We start from the raw sequence: 8,066 nt of genomic DNA, 5'->3' as shown, positions 1-8,066 counted from the left end.
TATATACACAATGGAATACTATGCAGCCATCAAAAGAAACGAAATCTTGCCATTTGCGACAATATGGATGGAACTAGAGCGTATCATGCTTAGCGAAATAAGTCAAGCGGAGAAAGACATCTATCATATGATCTCCCTGATATGAGGAAGTGGTGATGCAACATGGGGGCTTAAGTGGGTAGGAGAAGAATCCATGAAACAAGATGGGATAGGGAGGGAGACAAACCATAAGTGACTCTTAATCTCACGAAACAAACTGTGGGTTGCTGGGGGGATGGGGGTTGGGAGAAGGGGGGTAGGGTTATGGACATTGGGGAGGGTATGTGCTTTTGGGTAAATTGGAAGGGGAGATGAACCATGAGAGACTATGGACTCTGAAAAACAATCTGAGGGGTTTGAAGTGGCGGGGGGGGGGGTGGGAGGTTGGGGTACCAGGTGGTGGGTATTATAGAGGGCACGGCTTGCATGGAGCACTGGGTGTGGTGAAAAAATAATGAATACTGTTTTTCTGAAAATAAATAAATTGGAAAAAAAGAAAAAAAAATCTTTAGAAAAAAAAAGAGTTTCTCAGACATGTATATACACACACACATACATACATACATATATAAGTAAAGAAAGTAGAAAGCATAAAAACAGTGAAAATGTATATCTGTGAAAATCAGTCAAGAACTCCCAAAATAGAAGCTGTAAATTGTGACAACATATACCTAAAATGTGGGGGGAGAGGAGGAAAGAATTGGTTTAAATTTAAATGACAATCAACTTAACATATGTAGAAGATGCTATATAGAAACCTAATGGTAACCACAAATTAAAAACCAGTAATGAATGTAATTCAATTACAATTAAACTATCGCTGGTGGAAAAGATGCTTTGCATAAAAGTTTATTTTCTTTTTCTTTATTTTTTTCTGATTTACTTCTGTTTGTACATTGCCATTGAATGATAACTTTAAACTTCAAATTCTTTACATCAAATTGCTTGTCAAAAAGTGTACAGCAACTGTACATGACATGAAACAGTTTCACATGAAGTGTTCAGAACCTGTCTACATTTTTTATATTTTATACATGGAGTTCCTGAAGCCATTTTATTCTGTGATAGAGTATGTTAATGTTCTTCTTTTATTTCTTAGAGTTGACTGCCTTTATCTTTCTTTGTTCCTTTAATCCCTTACTATCCCATTTTGGTTTTTTTAGACATATAAAAGATTCTTTTTTCATGAACTTCCATTTTGTCATGATAACCATATATTCTAACACATATGCACACTCGTACAAGCTTGATGGGATTTTTATTGGGAATGGCTCTGGATTTCTAGATAAGTTTTGTGATGCTGTGTTAAGGAAACCTAAGTAAATTGATGTGAAGAAAGCTTGGAGGCAGGATTCTCATGCATGTACCATTCATCACAGCTTGCACTACCCTGCAGAAAGAAAGAATATTTCCTCTTTGTCTGAAAAAAGCAGGCTTCAGCCAATGAGAAGCCACCACCACTTCAATGGGCTGCAGCTGAATTAGTTAACTTTCTTTTTTCAGAAGACATTTCAGGGTGTCAGAAGTGGGATGCAAATAAGCTGAAGCTTGGAGGATCTAATGTACACATTTGAGCCCATTTGTGCTCTCCACTTCCGTAAGTAGTCTTCTTCCTTTCAGTTTGGAAAGTATCATCTTGGATTTGAGATCTCTCTTTTTGCTTAAGCTTCCTAGTGTTATTCAGGATTTGTTTTTCTGAAAGTATTGTCCTTTTGGTAATCAATTAACTGCTTTCTGAAGTCTTGGTCATGAAGTATCAGATCCCAATCTTCTAAATTCTCTCAGGAGTGTCCTTCTAGTGAGATCTCAGCCAGTTTTATGTTTAAACACTGTGGTCTAGAGGAGGGTGATGGCAGCAGAGTAAGAGGACCACAGGTTCTCTTCCCAGGAACACATAATTATTAAGTCTTACATAATTATTAAATCTTCCTAAATATCCCAGAAATTGACCTGAAGATTAACAGAACAAATTCCACAACCAAAGGAACAGAAGAGGCCACATTGAAGAGGGTAGGAAGTACAGAGACATAGTTTAGGGGAGAAATGGATCATGAATGCTGTGGAATGGGGGAGGCTGTGGTTGCATAGAAAGGTGAGAGAGAAAGAGAGAGGAAAGAGAGAAGAGCACAAGGGAGAGAAGACAAGGAAAATGTTTCCCCAAAGCCATTGGCTTGGAATATGAGAGGGGCTTAATTTTGTGAGTTCTTATAGCAGCAGTGATTAGAACCTGGAGTTTTAAAGATCAGTGAGTGTGTCTGGGATGGAGCCCAGAGTGGGTTTTCCTGCTCTTGGAGAAAAGGCAGGAAAACAGCCTGGGGGGCAGAAAGCATGGAAACAGAGACTTGAAGAATGCCTGGGGTACACAGTGGGGAAGAAAACTCACTCTTCTTGGAGTGCTTCCCTGAGAGACAACATTTATAGAGATGCCTCTCTGGGGATAGAGGAACTTGTTGGTAACATATCTCTACTCCTCCACCCCTCAGCATAAACACATCTCTGGGAAGCAGCACTGTGCCAACACTGGCTGCTTAACTTGCTAACACCAAGTCCCATAACCTGCACTCTGGTGGGATTGCCTTTCTCAATCAAACTTGCCTCAGTCCCACTGTGGCAGGACACTCCCCCCTAACCCCCAAAGACCTGCACAAACCAATGCTTCTCCCATGCCTCCCAACCAAGGAGTTCTGCAGAGCTTCAGTTTTGGTAGAGGTGGTATCATGTCTCATTTCACAAGCAGACGAAGGCATATCTAGTTAAAAGTTATTACATTCAGACCAGGGACCAAATACCAGATCAGGCAAGGGAAGCCTCTGTAGATGACTGGTCTAAAGGATAGAGCAGCCAAAATACAACAGCAGAGTTAATGCAGCACACACCTGAATCACTCCCTGAAGTGCCAGGTTGTAGGCCCTACATGAACTTTTTTTAAACAAGGAGCAGGAGCAGGAGACATAACTGACTTTTCTAACACAGAGAAGGCAGAGACTTAGACAAAATGCAAAGATGGAGGAATTCATCCCAAATGAAAAAACAAGCAAACAACAACAAGATAAGGTCATGACCAAAGACCTAAACAAAACAGATATAAATAGTATGAATGATAGAGAATTTAAAACAACAATCATAAGGATACTTACTGGGATTGAGAAAAGAATAGAAGGCATTAGTGAGACGCTTATCACTGAGAAAAAAATAATTAAAAAAATAAATCAGAGATGAAGAGTGAAATAAATGAGATTGGAAGCACCCAAAATGCAACAAACCATGGGCTGGAGGAAGCACACAAATGATTAGTGACCTGAAAAACAAAGTAATGGGAAATAATGAAAATGAACAAAAAAGAAGAAATATGAAACATGAGGACGGGCTTAGGGAATACAGTGACTCCATCAAACACAATAACTTTCATATTATGTGAACCCCAGAGGAAGAGAGAGAAAATAGAGTAGAAATTTTATTTGAAAAGATAATAGAAGAAAACTTCTTTAATCTGGTGGAAAGAAACAGACATCCAGATCCAGGAGGCACAGAAAACTCCCATCAATATCAACAAAAGCAGACCACCATCAAGACATAATATACTTAAATTAACAAATTATAATAATAAAGAAAAAAAACTCTTAAAAGCAGCAAGACAAAATATTTTTAACTTACTAGGGAAAACTTATTAGGCTACCTAGATATTTCTCTACAGAAATTTGGCAAGCCAGAAGAAATTGACATGATATATTCAAAGTGCTAAATGGGGGGTGCCTGGGTGGTTCAGTCAGTTAAGCATCAGTCTTTGGCCCAGGTCAAGATCTCAGGGTCCTGGGATAGAGCCCCATATCAAGTTCCGTATTCAGCAGGGAGTCTGATTCTCCCTCTCCCTTTGTCTCTCCCCAAGCTTATGCTCTCTCTCTCTCAAATGAATGAATGAATGAACGAATGAATGAATAAATAAAATCTTTTGATAGAAGTGCTAAATGGGAAAACATGCAAACAAAACCACTCTATCCAGCAAAGCTGTCATTCAGAATAAAAGGGGAAATAATGAGTTTCCCAGAAAAACTAAAGGAGCTTGTGACCATTCAACCAACCATGAAAAAAATATTAAAGGTGACTCTTTGAGTGGAAAAAAGAAACCAAAAGTGACAAATACAAGAAAGTTCAGAGAAAACAAGTAATAAAATTGCAGTAAATACATATCTACTGATAATTAATTTGAATGTAAATGGACTATATGCTGCAATCACAAGACATAGGGTGTCAGAATGGGTAAAAAACAAGACACTTCTATGTGCTGCTTACAAGAGATTCACTTCAAACCTAAAGAAATATGCAGATTGAAAGTGAGAAATGGAGAAACATTAAAACCCACATAGATATCAAAAGAAAGCCTGAATATCATTACTTATATCAGAAAAATTAGACTTTAGAACAAAAACTGTAACAAAAGAAAAAGGATACTATATCATAATAAAGAGAACAATTCAACAAGAAGATATAATAATTGTAAATATTTATGCACCCAACAATTACTAACAAACATATCTCATTGATAATAATACAAAATAGTAGGGGACTTTAACACCATACTTATATCAATGGACAGATAATCCAAACAGAAAACAAACAAACAAACAAACAAAACCAATGACTTTAAATGACACACTGGAACAGATAGATTTAACAGATATAATCAGAGCATTCCATTTTAAAACAGTAGAATACACATTCTTTACAAATATATATGGAAGAATCTCTAGGACAGGTCATGTATTAGGTCACAAATAGGCCTCAACAAATATAAACAAGATTGAAATCAGACCACACCTTTTCTGACCACAACATCATAAAGCTAGAAGTCAACCACAAGAAAAAAATTGGAAATAACCACAAGTAAATGAAAGTTAAACAACATGTTAATAAACAATGAATGTGTCAACTAGGAATTCAAAGAAGAAAATACACAGAAACAAATGAAAATGAAAATGCAATAGTCCAAAATCTATAGGATGCAGCAAAAGCAGTTCTAAATGGGAAGTAGATCGCGAAATCAGCCTGCCCTAAGAAGCAAGAACAATTTCAAGTAAACAACTTATTCTTATACCTAAAGGAGCTAGAAAAAGAACAACAAATGAAGCCTAAATCCAGCAAAAGGAAGAAAATAGTAAATATTAAAGTAGAAATGAATGATACAGTAACTATGAAATCAGTAGAACAGATCAATGATAGCAGGAGCTGGTTCTCTGAAAAAAATAATGAAATTGATAAACAGCTAGCTAGGTTTATCAAAAAGAAAAGAGAAAGCAATCAAATAAATGCAATTACAAATGAGAGAGGAAAAATAACAAAGCCATATAGAAATAGAAACAATTATAAGGGAATATTATGAAAAACTATACACCAACAAATTGGACAACTTGAAAGAAATGGATAAATTTCTAGAAAAATATTAACTACCAAATTGAAACAGCAATTAGAAAACTTAAACATACCAATAACCAGCAAAGAAATTGAATTAGTATTCAAAAAGCTCAACAAACAAAAGCCCAGGACTACCAATTTGCTTCACAAGCAAATTCTACCAAACACTGAAGGAAGAGTTAATACATATTGTTCTCAAACTATCCTAGAAAAATAGAAAATGAAAGAAAAATTCCAAATTCATTCTATGAAACCAGAACTACCATGATACCAAAACCAGATAAAGATACAACTGAAAAGGAGAACTACATGCCAAAATTGCTGAAAGAATATGGATGCAAAAATTCTCCATAAAATACTAGCAAGTTGAATCCAACAATACATTAAGTGTATTGATCAAGTGGGATTTATTGCTAGGTTACAAGCGTGGTTCAGTATTTGCAAATCAGTCAACATGATATACCACATTAATAAAAGAAAGGATAAGAGTCATTTGATGATTTCAGTAGATGCAGAGAAAGCACCTGACAAAGTACAACTAAAATTCGTAATAAAAACTGTCAACAGAGTAGGTTTAGAGGGAATATACCTCAGCATAATCAGGCCATTTATGAAAAACCCACAGCTAATATCATCCTCGACGGGGAAAAACTGAGAACTTTTCCTCTATAATCAGGAATAAGACAAGGATATCCATTCTCACCATTGTTATTTACATAGTACTGCAAGTCCTGGCCTCAGCAGTCACAGAACAAAAAGAAATGAGAGGCATCCAAAATGCCAAGGAAGGAGTGAAACTTCAATATTTGCAGGTGATATGATAGTCTATATAGAAAACCCAAAAGACTCCACCAAAAAATTGCTAGAACCATAAACAAATTCAGTAAAGTCACGGAATACAATATCAATGTACAAAAATCTACTACATTCCTATGCACCAATAATGAAGCAGAAGAAATAGAAATTAAGGAATCAATCCCATTTACAATTAATTGCACCAAAACTATAAGATACCTAGAAATATACCTAACCAAAAATGTGAAAGACTTGTACTCTGAAAACTGCAAGACACTGATGAAAGAAACTGAAGATGACACAAAGAAATGAAAAGATATTCTATGTTTCTGAATTGGAGAAACAAATATTGTTAAAATGTCTATACTACTCAAAGCAATCTACATATTCAGTGCAATACCTATCAAAACATCAACAGCATTTTTCACAGACATAGAACAAACAATCTAAAAATTTGTATGGAAACACAAAAGACCCCAAGCAGCCAAAGCAATCTTGAAAAAGAAAAGCAAAGCTGTTGGTATCACAATTCTGAATTCAAGTTGTCTTACAAAGCTGTAGTAATCAGAACATTATGGTACTGTCACAAAAACAGACACATTGAACAATGGAACAGAATAGAAAACCCAGAAATGAACGCACAACTATATGGTCAACTAATATTTGACAAAGCAGAATAAAATATCTAATGTGAAAAAGACACTCTCTTCACCAAACAGTGCCAGGAAAACTGGACAGCAAACATGCAAAAGAATGACACTGAACCACTTTCTTACATCATATACAAAAATAAATTCAAAATTGATGAAAGACCTGAAACCATAAAAATCCTAGAGGAGAACAGTAACAGACAATAACCTCTGAAATTGGCCATAGCAGATTCTTTGTAGTTATGTCTCCTGAGGCAAGGTAAACAAGAGCAAAAATAAACTATTGGGACTTTATCAGAACACAACTCTTCCGAATAGCAAAGGAAACAATCAACAAAAGTAGAAGGCAACCTATGGAATGGGAGAAGATATTTTCAAATAGCATATCTGACAAAGGCTTAATATCCAAAATCTATAAAAATCTCATAAAACTCAATACCCCAAAAATGAAGAATCCAATTAAAAAATGGGCAGAAGACATGAATAGTATTCTTCCAAAGAAGACATACAGATGGATAATAGACATGAAAATATCCTCAATATCCCTCATTGTATTCAGGAAAATATAAATCGAAAGTGCTATGGGATACAAGTTCACACTTGTGAGAATGGCTAAAATCAACAACATAAGAAATAACAGGTGTCAGCTAGGATATGGCAAAAGGGGAACCTGGTGCCCTGTTGGTGGGAATGCAAACTGGTACAACCACTCTGGAAAATAGCATGGAATTTCCTCAAAAAATTAAAAATAGAAACTACCTGATGATTCAGATTTTACTCTTATTTACTCCAAAAATATGAAAAATATTCAGAGGGACACACACACCCTCGGTATTTATAGCTGCATAATCTGCAATAGGCAAATCATGGAAGTAGCTGAAGTGTCCATTGATAAATGGATAAAGAAGAGATTGTACATATACATGTAGAATATTACTGAGCCATAAAGAATAATGAAATCTTGCCATTTATAATGATGTGGATGGAGCTAGAATGTGTTATGCTAGGAGAAATAAGTCAGTCGGAGAAACACAAATACTTTATATTTCACTCATATATGGAATTGAAGAAACAAAACAAAAGGAGCAAAGGCAGGGGGAAAGAAAGAGAGAAACTAACCAAGAAACAGACTCTAAACTATAGAGAGGAAACTGATGGTTACCAGAGCGGAGG

The sequence above is a fragment of the Neovison vison genome, chromosome 11 (assembly GCF_020171115.1).
Source record: "Neovison vison isolate M4711 chromosome 11, ASM_NN_V1, whole genome shotgun sequence".
NCBI lineage: Eukaryota > Metazoa > Chordata > Mammalia > Carnivora > Mustelidae > Neogale > Neogale vison.
Note: the sequence above shows the minus strand (reverse complement) of the source record.